The 22,749-nt window shown below is 35.2% G+C and overlaps 1 protein-coding gene and 1 long non-coding RNA gene across 8 annotated transcripts in view; one reads left to right on the plus strand and one right to left on the minus strand.

Moving 5' to 3' along the window:
• LOC309641933 overlaps positions 1 to 22,749 on the plus strand; it is an 870,732-nt gene that overhangs the window by 469,283 nt on the left and 378,700 nt on the right. The window lies entirely within an intron of this gene.
• CNTN1 (contactin 1) overlaps positions 1 to 22,749 on the minus strand; it is a 376,331-nt gene that overhangs the window by 316,800 nt on the left and 36,782 nt on the right. The window contains exon 2 of one of the 7 annotated variants that reach the window (XM_082422547.1): positions 12,391 to 12,473. The exons of the other annotated variants lie outside the window; for them this stretch is intronic. The gene's annotated coding sequence lies outside the window, so the exon portion shown is untranslated. The remainder of the gene's footprint in view (positions 1 to 12,390; positions 12,474 to 22,749) is intronic. 7 annotated transcript variants of the gene reach the window in all.

Here is a 22,749-nt window from a genome sequence, read left to right on the forward strand (position 1 = left end):
CCTATCCTTTTCAAACTCTTCCAAAATATAGCAGAGGGAGGAACACTCCCAAACTCATTCTACGAGGCCACCATCACCCTGATACCAAAACCAGACAAAGATGTCACAAAGAAAGAAAGCTACAGGCCAATATCACTGATGAACATAGATGCGAAATTCCTCAACAAAATACTAGCAAACAGAATCCAACAGCACATTAAAAGGATCATACAGCATGATCAAGTGGGGTTTACCCCAAGAATGCAAGAATTCTTCAATAAACGCAAATCAATCAATGTGATACACCATATTAACAAACTGAAGGAGAAAAACCATATGATCATCTCAATAGATGCAGAGAAAGCTTTCGACAAAATTCAACACCAATTTATGATAAAAACCCTCCAGAAAGTAGGCATAGAGGGAACTTACCTCAACATAATAAAGGCCATATATGACAAACCCTAAACCAACATCACCCTCAATAGTGAAAGACTGAAACCATTTCCTCTAAGATCAGGAACAAGACAAGGTTGCCTACTCTCACCGTTATTATTCAACATAGTTTTGGAAGTTTTAGCCACAGCAATCAGAGAAGAAAAAGAAATAAAAGGAATCCAAATCAGAAAAGAAGAAGTAAAGCTGTCACTTTTTGCAGATGACATGATACTCTACATAGAGAATCCTAAAGATGCTACCAGAAAACTACTAGAGCTAATCAATGAATTTGGTAAAGTAGCAGGATACAAAATTAATGCACAGAAATCTCTTGCATTCCTATACACTAATGATGAAAAATCTGAAAGTGAAATTAAGAAAACTCTCCCATTTACCACTGCAACAAAAAGAATAAAATACCTAGGAATAAACCTACCTAAGGAGACCAAAGACTTGTATGCAGTAAACTATAAGACGCTTATGGAAGAGATCAAAGATGATACAAATAGATGGAGAGATTTACCATGTTCTTGGATTGGAAGAATCAACATTGTGAAAATGACTGTACTACCCAAAGCAATCTACAGATTCAGTGCAATCCCTATCAAACTACCAAGGGCATTTTTCACAGAATTAGAACAAACAATTTCACAATTTGTATGGAAAAACAAAAGACCCCGAATAGCCAAAGCAATCTTGAGAAAGAAAAATGGAGCTGGAGGAATCAGGCTCCCAGACTTCAGGCTATACTCCAAAGCTACAGTAATCAAGACAATACGGTACTGACACAAAAACAGAAATACAGATCAATGGAACGGATAGAAAGCCCAGAGATAAACCCACACACATATGGTCACTTTATTTTTGATAAAGGAGGCAAGAATATGCAATGGAGAAAAGACAGCCTCTTCAATAAGTGGTGCTGGGAGAACAGGACAGCTACATGTAAAAGAATGAAATTAGAACACTTCCTAACACCATACAAAAAATAAACTTAAAATAGATTAAAGACCTAAATGTAAGGCCAGATGCTATCAAACTCTTAGAGGATAATCAGAGGCAGTACATTCTATGACAAAAATCACAGCAAGATCCTTTTCGTCCCACCTCCTAGAGAAACAGAAATAAAAACAAAAATAAACAAATGGGACCTAATGAATCTTCAAAGTTTTACACAGAGAAGGAAACCATAAACAAGACAAAAAGACAACCCTCAGAATGGGAGAAAATGTTTGCAAATGAAGCAACTGACAAAGGATTAATCTCCAAAATTTACAAGCAGCTCATTCAGCTCTATATTAAAAAAACAAACAACCCAATCCAAAAATGGGCAGAAGATGTAAATAGACATTTCTCCAAAGAAGATATACAGATTGCCAAGAAACACATGAAAGAATGCTCAACATCATTAATCATTAGAGAAATGCAAATCAAAACTACAAGGAGGATTAACCAAGATGGCGGAGTAGAAGGACGTGCTCTCACTCCCTCTTGCGAGAGCACCAGAATCACAACTGGCTGCTGGACAATCATCGATAGGAAGACACTGGAACTCACCAAGGAGGACACCCCACATCCAAGGACAGAGGAGAAGCCAGAGTGAGATGGTAGGAGGGGCGCAATCAGAGTAAAATCAAATCCCATAACTGCTGGGTGGGTGACTCACAGACTGGTGAACACTTATACCACAGAAGTCCACCCACTGGAGTGAAGCCTCTGAGCCCCACGTCAGGCTTCCCAACCTGGGGGTCCGGCAACGGGAGGAGGAATTCCTAGAGAATCAGACTCTGAAGCCTAGTGGGAAGTGATTGCAGGACTTTGACAGGACTGGGGGAAACAGAGACCCCACTCTTGGAGGGCACACACAAAGTAATGTGTGCATCGGGACCCAGGGGAAGGAGCAGTGACCCTGGGGGAGACTGAACCAGACCTACCTGCTGGTGTTGGGGGGTCTCCTGCAGAGGCGGGGGTGGCTCTGTTTCACCGTGGGGACAAGGACACTGGCAGCGGAGGTTCTGGGAAGTGCTCCTTGGCGTGAGCCCTCCCAGAGTCTGCCATTAACCCCATCAAAGAGCCCAGGTAGGCTCCAGTGTTGGGTTGCCTCAGGCAAAACAACCAACAGGGAGGGAACCCAGCTCCACCCATCAATAGTCAAGTGGATTAAAGTGTTATGGAGCTCTGTCTGCCACAGCAACAGTCAGCTCTACCCACCACCAGAGCCTCCCATCAAGCCTCTTAGATAGCCTAAACCACCAGAGGGCAGACAGCAGAAGCAAGAAAAACTACAATCCTGCAGCCTGTGGACCAAAACCCACAGTTACAGAAAGATAGACAAGATAAAAAGGCAGAGGGCTATATATCAGATGAAGGAACAAGAAAAAACCCCAGAAAAACAACTAAATGAAGTGGAGATAGGCAAGCTTCCAGAAAAAGAATTCAGAATAATGATAGTGAAGATGATCCAGGACCTCGGAATAAGAATGGAGGCAAAGATTGAGAAGATGCAAGAAATGATTAACAAAGACTTAGAAGAATTAGAGAACAAACAAACAGAGATGACCAATACAATAACTGAAATGAAAACTACACTAGAAGGAATCAATAGCAGAATAACTGAGGGAGAAGAACGGATAAGTGACCTGGAAGACAGAATGGTGGAATTCACTGCTGTGTAACAGACTAAAGAAAAAAGAATGAAAAGAAATGAAGACAGCCTAAGAGACCTCTGGGACAACATTAAATGCAACAACATTTGCATTATAGGGGTCCCAGAAGGAGGAGAGAGAGAGAGAAAGGGCCAGAGAAAATATTTGAAGAGATTATAGTCAAAAACTTCCCTAACATGGGAAAGGAAATAGCCACCCAAGTCCAGGAAGCGCAGAGAGTCCCATACAGGATAAACCCAAGGAGAAACACGCCGAGACACATAGTAATCAAAGTGGCAAAAATTAAAGACAAAGAAAAATTATTGAAAGCAGCGAGGGAAAAACGACAAATAACATACAAGGGAACTCCCATAAGGTTAACAGCTGATTTCTCAGCAGAAATTCTACAAGCCAGAAGGGAGTGGCATGATATACTTAAAGTGATGAAAGGGAAGAACCTACAACCAAGATTACTCTACCCGGCAAGGATCTCATTTAGATTTGATGGAGAAATCAAAAGCTTTACAGACAAGCAAAAGCTAAGAGAATTCAGCACCACCAAACCAGCTCTACAACAAATGATAAAGGAACTACTCTAACTGGGAAACACAAGAGAAGAAAAGGACCTACAAAAACAAACCCAAAACAATTAAGAAAATGGTCATAGGAACATACATATCGATAATTACCTTAAACGTGAATGGATTAAATGCTCCAACCAAAAGACACAGGCTTGCTGAATGGATACAAAAACAAGACCCATATATATGCTGTCTACAAGAGACCCACTTTAGACCTAGAGACACATACAGACTGAAAGTGAGGGGATGGAAAAAGATATTCCATGCAAATGGAAATCAAAAGAAAGCTGGAGTAGCTATACTCATATCAGATAAAATAGACTTTAAAGTAAAGAATGTTACAAGAGACAAAGAAGGACACTACATAATGATCAAGGGATCAATTCAAGAAGAAGATATAACAATTATAAATATATATGCACCCAACATAGGAGCACATCAATACATAAGGCAACTGCTAACAGCCATAAAAGAGGAAATCGACAGTAGCACAAAAATAGTGGGGGACTTTAACACCTCACTTACACCAATGGACAGATCATCCAAAATGAAAATAAATAAGGAAACAGAAGCTTTAAATGACACAATAGACCAGATAGATTTAATTGATATTTATGGGACATTCCATCCAAAAACAGCAGATTACACGTTCTTCTCAAGTGCGCACGGAACATTCTCCAGGGTAGATCACATCTTGGGTCACAAATCAAGCCTCAGTAAATTTAGGAAAATTGAAATCATATCAAGCATCTTTTCTGACCACAATGTTATGAGATTAGAAATGAATTACAGGGAAAAAAACGTAAAAAAGACAAACACATGGAGGCTAAACAATATGTTACTAAATAACCAAGAGATCACTGAAGAAATCAAAGAAGAAATGAAAAAATACCTAGAGACAAATGACAATGAAAACACGACGACCCAAAACCTATGGGATGCAGCAAAAGCAGTTCTAAGAGGGAAGTTTATAGCTATACAAGCCTACCTCAAGAAACAAGAAGAATCTCAAGTAAACAATCTAACTTACACCTAAAGAAACTAGAGAAAGAAGAACAAACAAAACCCAAAGTTAGCAGAAGGAAAGAAATCATAAAGATCAGAGCAGAAATAAATGAAATAGAAACAAAGAAAACAATAGCAAAGATCAATAAAACTAAAAGCTGGTTCTTTGAGAAGATAAACAAAATTGATAAGCCATTAGCCAGACTCATCAAGAAAAAGAGGGAGAGGACTCAAATCAATAAAATCAGAAATGAAAAAGGAGAAGTTACAACAGACACTGCAGAAATACAAAGCATCCTAAGAGACTACTACAAGCAACTTTATGCCAATAAAATGGACAACCTGGAAGAAATGGACAAATTCTTAGAAAGGTATAACCTTCCAAGACTGAACCAGGAAGAAACAGAAAATATGAACAGACCAATCACAAGCAATGAAATTGAAACTGTGATTAAAAATCTTCCAACAAACAAAAGTCCAGGACCAGATGGCTTCACAGGTGAATTCTATCAAACATTTAGAGAAGAGCTAACACCTATCCTTCTCAAACTCTTCCAAAAAATTGCAGAGGAAGGCACACTCCCAAACTCATTCTATGAGGCCACCATCACCCTGATACCAAAACCAGACAAAGACACTACAAAGAAAGAAAATTACAGACCGATATCACTGATGAATATAGATGCAAAAATCCTCAACAAAATACTAGCAAACAGAATCCAACAACACATTAAAAGGATCATACACCACGATCAAGTGGGATTCATCCCAGGGATGCAAGGATTCTTCAATATATGCAAATCAATCAATGTGATACACCATATTAACAAATTGAAGAAGAAAAACCATATGATCATCTCAATAGATGCAGAAAAAGCTTTTGACAAAATTCAACACCCATTTATGATAAAAACTCTCCAGAAAGTGGCCATAGAGGGAACCTACCTCAACATAATAAAGGCCATATATGACAAACCCACAGCAAACATCATTCTCAATGGTGAAAAACTGAAAGCATTTCCACTAAGATCAGGAACGAGACAAGGATGTCCACTCTCACCACTATTATTCAACATAGTTCTGGAAGTCCTAGCCACGGCAATCAGAGAAGAAAAAGAAATAAAAGGAATACAAATTGGAAAAGAAGAAGTAAAACTGTCACTGTTTGCGGATGACATGATATTATACATAGAGAATCCTAAAACTGCCACCAGAAAACTGCTAGAGCTAATTAATGAATATGGTAAAGTTGCAGGATACAAAATTAATGCACAGAAATCTCTTGCATTGCTATACACTAATGATGAAAAATCTGAAAGAGAAATTATGGAAACACTCCCATTTACCATTGCAACAAAAAGAATAAAATACCTAGGAATAAACCTACCTAGGGAGACAAAGGACCTGTATGCAGAAAACTATAAGACACTGATGAAAGAAATTAAAGATGATACCAACAGATGGAGAGATATACCATGTTCTTGGATTGGAAGAATCAACATTGTGAAAATGACTATACTACCCAAAGCAATCTATAGATTCAATGCAATCTCTATCAAATTACCAATGGCATTTTTTACGGAACTAGAACAAATCATCTTAAAATTTGTATGGAGACACAAAAGATCCCGAATAGCCAAAGCAGTCTTGAGGGAAAAAAACGGAGCTGGAGGAATCAGACTCCCTGACTGCAGACTATACTACAAAGCTACAGTAATCAAGACAATGTGGTACTGGCACAAAAACAGAAACATAGATCAATGGAACAAGATAGAAAGCCCAGAGATAAACCCATGCACCTATGGTCAACTAATCTATGACAAAGGAGGCAAAGATATACAATGGAGAAAAGACAGTCTCTTCAATAAGTGGTGCTGGGAAAACTAGACAGCTACATGTGAAAGAATAAAATTAGAATACTCCCTAACACCATACACAAAAATAAACTCAAAATGGATTCGAGACCTAAATATAAGACTGGACACTATAAAACTCTTAGAGGAAAACATAGGAAGAACACTCTTTGACATAAATCACAGCAAGATCTTTTTTGATCCACCTCCTAGAGTAATGGAAATAAAAACAAAAATAAACAAATGGGACCTAATGAAACTTAAAAGCTTTTGCACAGCAAAGGAAACCATAAACAAGACGAAAAGACAACCCTCAGAATGGGAGAAAATATTTGCAAACGAATCAACGGACAAAGGATTAATCTCCAAAATATATAAACAGCTCATTCAGCTCAATATTAAAGAAACAAACACCCCAATCCAAAAATGGGCAGAAGACCTAAATAGACATTTCTCCAAGGAAGACATACAGACGGCCACGAAGCACATGAAAAGATGCTCAACATCACTAATTATTAGAAAAATGCAAATCAAAACTACAATGAGGTATCACCTCACACCAGTTAGAATGGGCATCATCAGAAAATCTACAAACAACAAATGCTGGAGAGGGTGGGGAGAAAAGGGAACCCTCTTGCACTGTTGGTGGGAATGTAAATTGATACAGCCACTATGGAGAACAATATGGAGGTTCCTTAAAAAACTAAAAATAGAATTACCATATGACCCAGCAATCCCACTACTGGGCATATACCCAGAGAAAACTGTAATTCAAAAAGACACATGCACCCGAATGTTCATTGCAGCACTATTTACAATATTCAGGTCATGGAAGCAACCTAAATGCCCATCAACAGACGAATGGATAAAGAAGTTGTGGTACATATATACAATGGAATATTACTCAGCCATAAAAAGGAACAAAATTGAGTCATTTGTTGAGAAGTGGATGGATCTAGAGACTGTCATACAGAGTGAAGTAAGTCAGAAAGAGAAAAACAAATATCGTATATTAACGCATGTATGTGGAACCTAGAAAAATGGTACAGATGAGCCAGTTTGCAGGGCAGAGGTTGAGACACAGATGTAGAGAACGGACATATGGACACCAAGGGGGGAAAACTGCGGTGGGGTGGGGATGGTGTTGTGCTGAATTGGCCATTGGGATTTAGATGTATACACTGATGTGTATAAAATTGATGCCTAATAAGAACCTGCAATATAAAAAAACAAACAAGCAAAACAACTAATACTAAACTTTCATTGGGTTATTTGTATGGAAATATGTTAATATAAATGTTTCAGACATTACATGAAATTTCTAAAAATCTTATATGTTCTGGTATAATGTTATAAGTCATAATCCTAGTTATTACCTTAAAATGTATATCTGAGAAATAACTAATTTTCTTGTCAACTGCATTATTATGAACTTTCATCAAATTTTTAACTGTGGTCACTTTTAAGTCTTTTGTCATTTACAGACAGTTCTGTGTGTACTCTGATGCTTTTGCAAATATGTTCCTATAAAAGTGTTTCATCTTTAAGAAATTCATGGAAAAGACTCTGACAAGTACAGGTTTCTGGTAACTGACTGTACTGCTGAACTGAATGAATAAGCAGAACTGAATTTTCAGAACTCTAATGAAAAACTGATGAACTCATAAAAGTGCTAACAAAAGATCAAGATAAAAAAAAATTAATTACATGGGACTGAGTGAACTGATGAGGATGAGTATAATTTTTGTGACTTTCTGTCTGAATTAAAAACAAAAAATCCAACAAGGACTCAGAGGCAAAGAATATACAAATCAATTTTCACTGCAAAGTAAAGGAGCTGTTACAGTGGAGGATTACTGGACTGAATGTCAATATTATGACATAGTATGAGTGTGTTTCATGTTTGGTAATTGCAGTCATTGTTGCTTTTGTTGTGGTCATCCATGTACAATGCTTGGTGTCAGTCTACTTATCTCTTGTAAAAATAAAATACAGTGTGTGTGTGTGTGTGTGTGTGTGTGTGTGTGTGTGAAAAAATAAATAAATTAATTAATTAAAAAAAAAAAACTACAATGAGATATCATCTCACACTGGTCAGAATGGCCATCATCATAAAATCTACAAACAATAAATGCTGGAGAGGGTGTGGAGAAAAAGGGACGCACTTGCACTGTTGGTAGGAATGTAAATTGATACATCCACTCTGGAGAATAGTATGGAGGTTCCTTAAAAAACTAAAAAAACTAAAAATAGAACTACCATATGACCCAGCAATTCTACTGGGTGTATACCCTGAGAAAACCATAATTCAAAAAGAGTCATGTACCACAATGTTCATTGCAGCTCTAGTTACAACAGCCAGGATGTGGAAGCACCCTAAGTGTCCATCAACAGATGAATGGATAAAGAAGATGTGGCACATATACACAATGGAATATTACTCAGCCATAAAAAGAAATGAAATTGCGTTATTTGTAGTGAGGTGGGTGTACCTAGAGTCTGCCATACAGAGTGAAGTAAGTCAGAAAGAGAAAAACAAATACCGTATGCTAACACATATATATGGAATCTATAAAAAAAAAAGTTTCCGAAGAACCTAGAGGCAGGACAGGAATAAAGACGCAGATGTAGAGAATGGACTTGAGGACATGGGGAGGGGGAAGGGTAAGCTGGGACGGAGTGAGAGAGTAGCATTGACGTATATACACTACTAAATGTAGAACCTACAGCTAGTGGGAAGCAGCTGTATAGCACAGGGAGATCAGCTCAGTGCTTTGTCACCACCTAGAGGGGTGGGATAGGGAGTGTGGGACGGAGAGAGATGCAAGAGGGAAGAGATATGGGGTATATGTATATGTATAGCTGATTCACTTTGTTATAAAGCAGAAACTAACACATCATTGTAAAGCAATTATACTCCAATAAAGATGTTAAAAACAAAACCAAAAACTGAACACTCTCTTGTAAATGTTCATCTAGTTACCTTATCCTAGTTTTCTTTATCTCTCTCTATTTTGTTGTTGTTTTATATTTTCTCCTTTGCTGGCACTCTTCCCTTACCTAAACAAATGATTAAATACTTTAATTATGACCTTGGCTTCCTCTCTTCACTTTGCTCATTCTCTCTGGCCATATCTTTTACATCATGGTTTAAATTACTATAACTATGCCACTAGTACCCATATCTGTTTCTAGTCTTCATCTCCTGACTAAGCAAAAGGATTGCATATCCTCTCTTCTTGAATGACCCACAGGACCTTAAACATAACATCCTCAAAATACATTTTTTTCTGTATAATTCTCTTTCACCAAACTGAGTTCTCTTGCGTTTTCACACTTCTATCCCCTCTTTAGAATTTTTCTCTATTTTTGATTCTCAGCTATCTATGATTTCTATTTCTTTAAAAAAATGCAATCAAGAGAGAACTTCTAAATGTTGCTAGTACCACATCCACCCACTTACTTTCATCTGTATCCATATATTACATATTTTCTTCAGTTAATTTGCATGAGCTGCCCTACTTCTACCTAAAGCTAATCTCTCCTCTACTTGGAAGCCATCCATACCTGTTTAGCTACTCAAAGACAATACTCCAGAATATCACCCTACCTCCTGTCTCCTTGATTTTTCCTCTTTACTGGATGATTCCCATAAACATGCAACCTGATTTAAGAAATTTTTTCATCTTAAAAATTACAACAAATCTTCCTTGATGCACATTCCTATCCAACTACTCTTCCATTTCTCTGCTTTGTTTTATAGCAAAACTCAAAGAATTGTTAATACTATCTCCCTTTCCTCTTCTCATATCGTCTTGAATCAATTCAATCAGGCTTATCTTCTTACCAATCCATACAATAGCTTTTTCAAGACCCTGGAGACTTCTACACCATCAAATTAATGGTCATTTATTTGTTCTCATTTTATAGGAGGTAGTAGGAGTTTTTGACATAGTACATCACTCCATCTATCTCAAGACAGTTTCAAGACTCCCCTAACCAAGTATAAAAAATAGTGAAAATCCTGTCCCCAACACCCCAACCCCAAAGCCCCTCTTCTGCATGCTCCCAGCTCTTCACAGCACCTATTACCACCTGACATACATTTACTTTTTGCGAAATGTAAGCTCAATGAGATTGAGGACTTTGTGCTTACACCAGTCTCCAGCCCATATTAGGCACTCACTAAATATTGTTTATACTATTTGTTTTTACTATTTACACCAGTATACTAATTAATGAATTTATCTCAGACCCTCCTAATTTTTATCCACACTATATCATGTGACTACCAAATATATATTTCTATATCAATTTTTTCCCTTTAAATCTACTTTCCATGCTATTATCTTTCCAAAGAATAGACCAAATTATATAGTAAATAAATCTACAACAATGGTAACATTCTAAGGAAAAGGAACAATCAATATAATATCTTGCATGGCTTGATCAAAATTTAGGAAAATTCTTATTTTATCGAACATTTTCATTAGCCAATTGACATACTTTTTAATTGCTTTAAAAATATAGTACTTAAGAGCATTTTATAGCACTCATGGTCATACATACTTGGATTATAATTGTGGCTCTGCCATCCCATGTTTTTGGTCATGTTATTTAACCTTAGAACCTCATTTTTATTATCCATGAAAATGGGGTGATCATAAATAAGATCAGGTTCCCAAGGTTGTTAGGAGCATTAAATGAACTAATGTGTGTAACTATCACTATTGTTGTTATATAGATATTCTTTTTGTTCAGTGCTCACTCAGGACCTCACACCTACCAGGTTATTAATGAAAAAAATTATTGAACTGAACTTATATTCTGGCTCATAGCCACCCAACAGAAGCCTTATTTCCTTCATTTGAAAGCTATCTCAATTAGTATTTACATAATTCACAATACTATTTGCAAAAACATGTATAAGACTAAGCATAACAATCAAAAGAAATATTTTTCAGTCAAAAATATCATTGAAAGGTGGACAATGAAGATATAGGCTGTCTACTTTAAATATACTGTAGATCTACTTTGCTACAATACCTGGTCCACTGTGTGAAATCAATAAATATTAATTTATGGTGATTTACATTAAATATTTAGAAAGGGTCAGTTCTGTACAATTATTACATAATTCAGTCCCTGAACTGTTCTTACAAAATGGAATCAAATTCCAGAGAGATAATAAAGTATTAGTGCTCTTTAGATAGAACAAATAAGTCAGAACACCAAGTTCATCATTTCTATAATAACTGAAAGAATTAAATTGAAATAGTTCATTAATATCAAAGAATGCTATTGTATAAGACCAGTATAAGAACCTAAGGGGTGTTCTATCTATTTTCAGGTCTAACACATTTTAATATTAACTTGGCAAGAAAAGATAGATTAAAAATACATATTGCACCTATAATTTTTAAACTATTTTAAGTTATAAGTTTAAACTATTTAAACTTATTATAAAAGTATTTTCTCTTCTACTAAATTGTTTCCTCAATTTGATTCCTTTGACTTTATCCCACTTTTTTATCTGTGTGTTGGTTTACAATAAGAGTGTTATAGTTGATTAAATCAGTAAGGGAACAGATGCAATAAAACATATAATATATAAGACATTAGAAACCAATACATTAATATTATTTTTGTGATTAAATGAAAACAATGAGAATAAAAGCCAAATTTCTATTTAAACACAGTTTTGATTGCTTTAAATATCTGGAGTACACCATCAACAGTATTTGTAAATGAGCACAGCAGTTATCAAGTATAACGACTATTCCATGAAAATAAATATCTTGAGAACACAGTACAATATGCATACACAATCAATCTTTAGAAACGTTAAATTATTTCAGAGCATTTTGGGGACAGTGTTATATAATTTACCTGGGTTTAAAAATCCCATCTGACACTCATTAGCTCTGAGAACTTGGCAAGCTATTATGCCTTGAGCACCTCAGTTTCTTCATCTGTAAAATAAGAATATTACCTACGTCATCAGTTTGTTGAAGAATTAAAGGTGATATGTATATTCTATATAAACTTGGAGTTACCTTTCATCCTTCCTTCTCCTTCAACCCATTACATTAATACTTTCTTTCCATTGTCTCTCACCTAACAATGAAACCTGGCCTCTGCCCAGATGCTCACCTCATATCCCTCAGGATACTTTTCTCCCTAGTAGATCCTCTTGCATCCAATATAGTACCTCAAAAAATACTACAGACCACTGCTAGATCAACTTGTCTAAAGCACCAAACTGTGCATTCCATTGTCCTCTTCAGATATCTACAGTTATTTCTGCTGCCTACAGAATGAACTAATTCCTAAACTTGTATTTTATGTTCTCCACAATCCGGGTCTCTTGGCTACACAGATTTATTGCCTAATATTCTTCTTCATAGATACTCCATTTCACTCAACTAGTACTACTCATTGCCCAGAAAGAGGTAATGTAAACTCAGACCTCTTTTACCAAAACAGTTTTCCATTGCCTGTGATGGACTTGCCCTTCTTTGTATCACAGACTCCTATTAAGGAACATTTCTTTAACAGCAAATCAAAGTTAAGTCCATTGGCATTAAGTATGACTTACTTTTTCTCATAACTTATTTGTATTGTTGTTTATGCTATTATTTTACTGCAATAACCTTCTGACTAGACTATTTCTCCTTTTGCCCTCTGCAATTCATTCTCCATACAGCAGCCAAACTGATATTTTAAAAATGCAATCATATCAGGTCACAACCCTGCTGAAAACCCTCTAGTGTGTTCCTATACTTAGAAGAAAAGACAAAAGCATCACACATCACTCTGTATCTACCCACACTGCCTCCTCATTTCTGCTCTGGGATTTGTCATTCTGCCCTTACTCACTAGGCTCATGGGCCCCTGCACTGTAATCCTTCTTTGTCTTTAATTTCTCCACCTCTTTTCCTGGCCTACTTCTCTCATGAGACCTTCTCTGACCATCTTTTGTAAAATATTCACCAACACACACACCAACACACACACACACACACACACACACACACACACACATATTCATGCACACATAACCACTCTCTACCCTTCCCGTGCTTTTTTGTCTTCTTAGAATTTATCATTATCTGAACTTACTTTTATTACTTTTTGATGCTACCAAACACCTAACTCCTCATCTTTTTTACAAATGTGTCTCTAATTCAGTATATTGGAAATGCTCAATAAACATTTGTTCAATTAGTAAATTAATCTTTCTGCCAAAAAGCATATAGTCTGTTTCCTTAACCAGAATATGAATTACTTAAGGAAACAGAGTTGTCTGAATGCTCTAATATTCTTGAATCCAGTAGAGTGGCTTGAACATGATAGGTGCTCAAACGTTTGTTTTTGTTTTTGTTTTTAATTAAGTAGAATGACAGGTTAAAGCAAAATGAATGTTAAGAATTGAATTATGTGCAAACAAGTAGAATTTCCAAAGTGAAGCAGAAAATAGAACATAAAATAAAAATACCCCTCTACCAGTTTTATAAAAGATCTGGTTTCTCATTCAGTGTGCTATGAGAATCTATTTTACTTTATGTTGAGGTTTTATTGGCAAGTCATCAGCCATATTTTTTACAAAATTTCAACCCCATTGAAATCTAACTAAACCACAAGACTCTGCAGATCCTAAACGAATTGAATTAATTAACTCCACGTCCTGTAAACCCTGCAAGGGAACTTTCTGTCAAGTGTATATTTCTAAACCCAGACAATGGCTTTTAAACTTTTTTTTTGTAGTGTCATCAAACAAATTTCTCTTTGTGATAATATAGAATGGGGGGAACACAAATCAATAAAAACACCAACAGTATTAAAACTTCAAAGGAAACCAAAATAATTCACACCAAAGTATTTTCAAAATCTTCTAACAGCAAACTGTTTTGCTGAGCTATTTTTTTCCTTCCCCCCACTCAAATTTGATGCTAAAGTTTACACTGAAAAGTTTAAAAAAGTAGACAAGAGTGAGTGAGTGAAAGCTGGGCACATAGTTATCATTTAATGATTATTTTAAATGAAGAAATGAAACAATTTAAAAGACCCTCAACACTATTAAGAGGTCCCAGGATATTATTACAATATATACAAAATTCAAGTGGTTTGAAAAAATGAGATAGAAATGTGGTAGGTGATTATTTCATTTGTAAAAAATGCAACAAGTGAGACCAAAGGAAATATGACTTTTTTCAATGGGAAACTAAATGATAGAGACAGAATGGGTTTTTATGTTGACCTATGTTATCAAATTAATTTCCTCAATTATGCCTATTTATCCTATATTCATATACATTTGTGACTCATATAGTTAGTTCTTTAACAATGAATAAAGAATTAAGTTTTTTAAACAAATATCTAAGATTATTTGAAGCAGTATTTTTTTTTAACATCTTTATTGGAGTATAAATGTTTTACAATGGTGTGTTAGTTTCTGCTTTAAAACAAAGTGAATCAGTTATACATATAAATATATCCCCATATCTCTTCCCTCTTGCATCTCTCTCCCTCCCACCCTCCCTATCCCACACCTCTAGGTGGTCACAAAGCCTGGAGCTGATCTCCCTGTGCTATGCGGCTGCTTCCCACTAGCTATCTATTTTACATTTGGTAGTGTATATATGTCCATGCCACTCTCTCACTTCATCCCAGCTTACCCTTCCCCTTCCCCATGTCCTCAAGTCCATTCTCTATGTCTGCATCTTTATTCCTGTCCTGCCCCTAGGTTCTTTAGAACCTTTTTTTTTTTTTATTCCATATATATGTGTTAGCACACTGTATATGTTTTTCTCTTTCTGACTTACTTTACTCTGTATGACAAACGCTAGGTCCATCCACCTCATTACAAATAACTAAATTTCGTTTCTTTTTATGGCTGAGTAATATTCCATTGTATATACATGCCACATCTTCTTTATCCATTTATCTGTCGATGGACACTTAGGTTGTGAAGCAGTATTTTTTAATATTTTGAAGTGTTTTAACAATTAAATACTATTTGGTAATAGTAAGACTGGCCAAAATATGATTTTTTTTTAAATGGAGCATTTGATGTCAGTACCCATATCCTGAATGAAAATCACTGAAAAATGAAGGGATTGAAGATGACAATAATAATTAAGTATGAAAATGGTAATTGTTGGAAAGTTTTATGTGGTAGTTTATTGTAAAAGTAAATAGTAATTCTGTTGAATAGACATTTTATGATCAGTGTTTGGTCTCATAAATAGAACTACCTAAGAAAAAATGAGAAATTTAGAAAGGAATTTTAGGTCTGAAAATATTTGCCTGAACAAAATAAATAAATAAATAAAATTATATCTCCCAATTAAAAATAGTTAAATAAATATGGTACAATTCAACATGGACTATTATAGCTGCTAAATGTGCTGATTATGATTATGTGACAATATGGATCATATTAAGTTTTTTTGGGGGGGATGATCATATTAAATGTTAAGTGAAAGAAGCAGGTTGTAAATTATTATAATCCAATCACAAATATGTAAAGAAACATTTGTTTAGGGAACAGAAGTTTAAAAATAGAGTTGTAAAATGATAATCATGGTTGTGATTGGAAAAGTTATTCCCTCTAATGTTCTATTTAAAAAGTGATTTTATTTTTCAAAAATATAATGTTGCATATGTGTTATGCTTCCATGTAAGTGTCCTTGCACTGGAATACCTCCATTTCTAATATATCTATAAATCTATCTTTAGAAATTTCTCCTCTGTCCACCTTAAAAACTGGAGTACCCTAGTGATTCTTTCTATGTCTTACTCCATGCACTCATTTTTGAATGGCTTAAACAATCTTCCTCCATTCTCACTAACTCCCAAGTCTTTCTATCCCAACGACTACCTCTATGCTAAGTTCCAGTCCTCTGTATTTCAAGGTGAACTGAATGTGCCAGAGTTTTCTTGAAAAGATTTTGTACAAAAGTGTTAACAGTAATTCCTTCAATCATCCCTGGCCTCCTGTAAGCTTTCATGTGACCATACTTGTTTCTCAAGCTGGAAACCTTACTAACCTTAATAAGTAACTTCATTTCTTTCTCTACCTCTCCTATCAGAAGCAACCAGTAACCAATTACAGGCTCTTTTACTCTAGAAAGTTCCTTAATTTGACGCATCTTCTCCACTCTCACTTCATTTATTCATTCATCTACAGTGTTTTTTAATTTTTTTTCCAAACACTCATTCTAAATACTTAGTCTTTATTATCTCACTTAATCGTTACACCAATCATACACATTATCACTATTTTATAGACAAAACTGACACACAAAAGGGATAAGTAATTTGTTAACATAGCCAGTAAGAGGCAAAGCTGGCATTCTTAATTATTGCAACTATCTCCCTTTCTCTATGTCACTCTTTCTAATTATTTTTTAAAATATTTTTTGTCCCCCATTGCCCATTTGGTAACAATTCAAACTCATTAATGTTTCAAAGAAAGCTCTTGAAAGCCTAGAGCAAGTGTAATTGTCCAAGCTTATCTCAACACTCCCTACCCAACCCCGTGTGTTCCTGCCAAACTGAACAGAAAGACTCAGGACATGTTGGGTCCTTTCTCAACCCCATTAGTTTATGCATGCCTCAACATCTGTCTCAATCACTGCCTGCAAAATACAAGACTCAAAGTTGCTTCTTCAATGAAGCCTCCCTTCCCTCTGTCAGCATCCTGCAGAATAATTTTTTCTGCTCACCACATTTCCATAACACTGTATCTGACACATTATCTATTGTAAGGTAACAGAATTTAATTATTGGCTAATATAACTTTCTTACTAAACGATAGTCTCCTCCAGAGTAGGGACTGGGTCTTATTCATCACTGTATCATTTTCTCTTCCAATAATATTAGTTGAATATCCAACACATGCTAACACTTAACTCAATTTCTGGCATAACAGACATTTGATAAACTATTGACACGGAAAATTATCAGAGCACCATATTATAAAGCAGATATTTATGGAAAGGGTAATTCTTATCAGACAGTCTTCAAGGTCAAGGAGACTTAGAACTAGTAGCAAAGCCTGAAAAGTCTCTAGGGATATAAGGCAAAGGACATGAAAGAGGATGAGATATAGAAGTGACAGAGAGTTGAAAAGCAGCAAAGACAAACTATACTCCATTGAAAATTTTGTCATTTCTGAAGTATTAAGTAATCAAATGCAAGTTAATTTGGATAGAATTCTCTGCAACAAAGACAAAGCATTTTCCTCTTTCCTTCTTTGTGCAAACTCTTGGTTCAGCTATTGACCAATGGAGCTACTATGGTGAAATATCACTCCACCAAATGTTTTTAGTTTTAGACCATTTAAACTATTGTGAAACTCAACTTGGCAGTCACCTTGCTGCATAGTGAAAGAGCAGGATAAATGCAACTTCCCTGAAGTTCTTTTTGTCATCAAACAGTAGGAGAACATTATTGGCTCCCTCCAGCTGTGGCTAGGTTACACAGGTTACATTTTAAACATTTTAAGCCAAACTTTCATTGTAATGTGATATTATTGGGCCAGTTTGTCCAACTTGAGAGAAAGGCCTATTATAAGTAGAAGTAGTTTTGCTTCATTTCTTGAGAGTATACATAAAACTTTGGAAAGATTAGAAATCTAGATTTTTTCCCCCTAGAATGAATAGAGAAAAGAAATTCTGCCTCTCAAAACAAATTAAAAAAACCAAAATAACAAGTTCAAATGTATTTTATTAGTAATGATAATATATTATGAATCTATTTCTAGAATTTTCAAAATTTTTCTATTAAAATTCAATTCATATAGTAATAGTTATACTCTAATATACCTCTATCACAGAAGGTAAGTAAAAACAGGATCATACTTGTGATCAAGAAAAATAAGTCTGAAGTAAAAAGAATTAGTCTACTTTGCTTCTCTGAGAGTTGACATTTACTCTTTGTTACACTGAACATTTACTTCACCACTCGATGTCATACTTCTTCACCAGGAAAGTAACAATAGTATGCAACGCACAGGTTGTTTCAAGTATTCAGTTGATATTTATAATGTTTGGTACAAATAAGTAATCAATAAATGTCATTTAAAATGAAATCTAAGTATATTAAAGTGATCAAATTCAAAGTCTTATTGAGGGGGTTAGTCAATAGCCTTTAATTAAAGCTAAAAGGTCAGATTATTTCTAAATAAAGCCATTGTTTCAGTTCATCACTCATATCTTTTTGTGGTAAAATATATGATACTTTACAGAGCGTATACAGAAAAGAAAGATGGGTGGTCCAAAAAAAAGAGGGAACCTTGTTCATTAGAGATTTTCTTGGGACCACATTTGGAAAAATGAAGAAATACGGATTACGATTGATTTATTTTATGTATAAGTTTAATTGAAGTCAAAATCAAAATGATTGAAGCTGATTTAAAGTAAAATAAACAAATAGATGTAAGGATATAGCCAGTAAAACTAGAAATATTGCTATCCACTTTCCTATTCCAGGAATTTTAGTGTGTTTGTTTGCCTGCTTGGTTGTTTGTTTGAGATATCACTTGTCTGAGCACATGTGTGATATATTTTACTGAAAGGACTTCAACTGACATTCAACAAGTCACTTCAATATTTATTAACCATAAGTTATGTATACAGTACGCTGGGAAGCAAGTGTAAAAAGATAAATGAAATTTTGTCTTGAGGAGTACATTGAGTAATAAAAAAAGACTGGTATATAATTTAAAAATTCCAAGATTCACTCATGAGCTGTAAAATAGACACTTACAGGGAGATACCCAGAGAAGGTACATTTAGTCCAACCCACTGGGGAGGGCAGGTATAGTAGCTGAGTTAATTTTTTAGATGAAAAAAATTGGCCAGGTGAAGCAAGTTGAAAAGAAATTCCAGGCAGTGAGAAATAGTCTGGTATGTGGGAGGAGATGGGGGAAAGCTTTCTGAGTTATGTGAGTGCTAAAGACAAGACTGAAGAAATAGGTAGGGCTGGGTCCTAGAGTGTCCTTCATTCCATGCTAATATGATTACATTTGTCTAGGATGCAATGGAGAGCCTCAAACTATTTTACGTAAGGAAGTTAGCACATAATGTGTGTTTGTGATAGATCATTTTGACCGAGGTGGAAGAAAAGACCTGAAGAAAAGACCTGCCAGTACTAAGAGCAGTTAAAGAGCTATTACAATTTTCAGATGAAAGGTGATAAAGAACTGAACTGTTTTATGTTTTGTTCTTTTGGCCACGAAGCATGTGGGATCTTAGCTCCCCAACCAAGGATGGAACCTGCACCCCCTGCATTGGAAGGCGAAGTCTTAACCACTGGACCACCAGGGAAGTCTCAAAGAACTGAACTGGAGCAAAAAAAAAAAGAAGATAAGAAAGATAGCAAAGACTCAAAAATATACTATGAACAACAAGGTCCTACTGTACAGCACAGGGAACTATAGCCAATCTCTTGGGATAAATCATAATGGAAAAGAATATTTAAAAAAATGTATATATGTGTAAAACTGAGTCAGTTTGCTGTACAGAAGAGACTGGCACAACATTGTAAATCAAGTATACTTCAATAAAAAATGTAAAATATACATACATATATATATTTACTGTGGGTAAATCTATGTTATGCAATGAGTATCACAATTTTATTTCTATGGCCATTTCACTCAAATGTAATTATGGGACTTCCCTGGTGGCGCAGTGGTTAAGAAGCCACCTGCCAATGCAGGGGACACGGGTTCAAGCCCTGGTCCGGGAAGATCCCACATGCCGTGGAGCAACTAAGCCCGTGTGCCACAACTACTGAGCCTGCACTCTAGAGCCCGTGTGCCACAACTACTGAAGCCCGCATGCTTAGAGCCCGTGCTCCGCAACAAGAGAAGCCACCGCAGTGAGAAGCCCGCTCACCGCAGTGAAGAGTAGCCCCCGCTCACAGCATGTAGAGAATGCCCGCGCACAGCAACGAAGACCAAATGCAGCCAAAAATAAATACATAAATAAATTTATTTAAAAAAATGTAATTATGATACTTCTGCATAGCCCTCATTTCAGCAACAGTAGATTTATATTTTATTACAAGGTTGGGTTATCTCCTTTATTATTCATCATTCTCAAATTTATCTGGCAGTTATTGCAAATTTATTTATTCTGATGAAGTTTAGAATCTCTTATATTGTCTAGTTCACAAAAAATTTATATTGAGTTTTTGTAGGGGAATTCATTAAATTTGTTGATTCACATAGAAAGCACAGGTTTTTTTACATCATAAGTTTTCCTATCCAAGAACAAAATATAGCATGTTTTTCTATCTATGCTTATCTTCCTAACCCTCAATAGTGTAGTATGTTTTCTTCATATGGGTCTTGGACAATTACTGATAAGTTTATGCCAAGGTAGCTTCTCCTTTGTGTTGTTACTACCAAAGAAGTCTGTTCACCCATTATATTTAAAATTATGTTTACAATAGTAAATAGGACTACAAGACAGATATGCCTGTACTAAACACCAAGCTCTATCAAATTCTAGCATTTGATTATATTTGCTTCTGATTTTCCTTAAGGAAATCAAACATCACAGATATGATTGGAACCTCTGTACAACCCTCTAGACCACTTCCCAAGTAGGGTTGCCATATAAAATACAGGACTCTTTGTTAAACTTGAAATCCAGATAAACAATGACTCAATTTTTAATATATCTCATGTGATATGCAATTTGAATGTATTTTTATTTGCTAAATCTGACAACCTTACCCTCTGAGATATAGAAATGGCCTGAATTTGTTTTGTATCATTCTTAAAGATTTAAAAACTCTACTGCTACACATTTTGTGATCTTAAACACTTTACAGTATCATTTTTAATGTCTTCAAAACTTACATAAATGGTTTAAACATGTTGTTTCCATTGGCTCAAACCAAGGGTTGTTGCTTTTTTCTCTTTAGCGTACTCCAATTGTCTGAACAATGTTTGTATTTAGTTGGCTGTGTCTGAGACACGTAACTGCATATGTCCTCTGTCAGGATCTTCCCGTACCCTGGATTGATATTTACTGTATTTGACAATGCTGCTTCTTAAATTGTGATTCAAAAGGACAGATATTTCTAATTTTGTTAAAAACATGGTTTATATTTTTTTGTTATTCTTTTAATGATTTAAGAGTAGAAAAAGGGAAAGTGTCTTTGCTCTTTCTTTTACAATTGAAATTCCCTTGTGTCTGAAAATTATTGGTGCCTTGAGTTGCATTCTAAACAAATGGAGTCAGAATCTTCAAGGGTCAGTCCAAAAACTGTGTAAACTGACAAACACCACAGGTAGCCATTCTGCAGGAGCAAAACTTGTGTCTTAGCCAAAGATAGAGGCCTTTAATATTATTTAAAAGATTCTACTTAACTGTCCTTTCTTTGTATGAACCAAATGTACATTTTTAAGCATATTGCCATATATTTTTAAGATTCTTGCTGCTTCTAAAAAACAGTACTAAATAGGCTTTCATAAAACCTAGCAGTTTTCATCTCTATAAGTTTATAAATGGCTTTAATTATTAAACAGAGGCTAACTGAGATTTTATAGGAGGGCTCAGTCTGCTTTGGTTCTGTTGGACTCTCTGATATTGGAATATTTTGGCCTGCAAAAAGTGATCAAAATATCCTTTGAAACTTTCTACAATCTATTGATGATCTAAATATATTCAACTCACAATATTTATCCAACATTTCCTTGCAGAATAATCTTCTTTTGCTTTATTACAAAATCTTATGCTCCAGTAAAATGAATGCTTTACTGTTCCTCAATTATACATCAGGCTTTTCCTGCTGCATGATTTTGCTCATACTCTTTAACTAAAATAGATATCCTCACCTTATTTGATAAACTATACCTATCTTTTTAAAGAACATCTCCAAAATCAACTTCTCCTCCTCCAAGATTTCCCAGCCAAAACGTTGGTTCTCCATTTCTGAAGCCTAAGGGCAATTTGTTTGTATATTTCTTAACATGCTTATTATATTATTATATTATACTCTAACAATTTGTGTACTTGGCTTTTCTCTAAGTAATAGATTGTGATAATAATAGTTAGTGTTATAATACATGATAATTATTTAGCATCTACTAAATGCCAGGCAGTGAATTAAGGTCATTTTTTGGTTTAACCCTCAAAATAAACATGCAAGGTATGTATTTTTTTCCTAACTTTTTCATGAGAAAACATGGGCAGAATAAAGTTGAATAATGCTTCCAAAATCATA

The sequence above is a fragment of the Balaenoptera physalus genome (assembly GCF_965194825.1).
Source record: "Balaenoptera physalus genome assembly, chromosome: 13".
In the NCBI taxonomy this organism is placed as follows: Eukaryota; Metazoa; Chordata; class Mammalia; order Artiodactyla; family Balaenopteridae; genus Balaenoptera; species Balaenoptera physalus.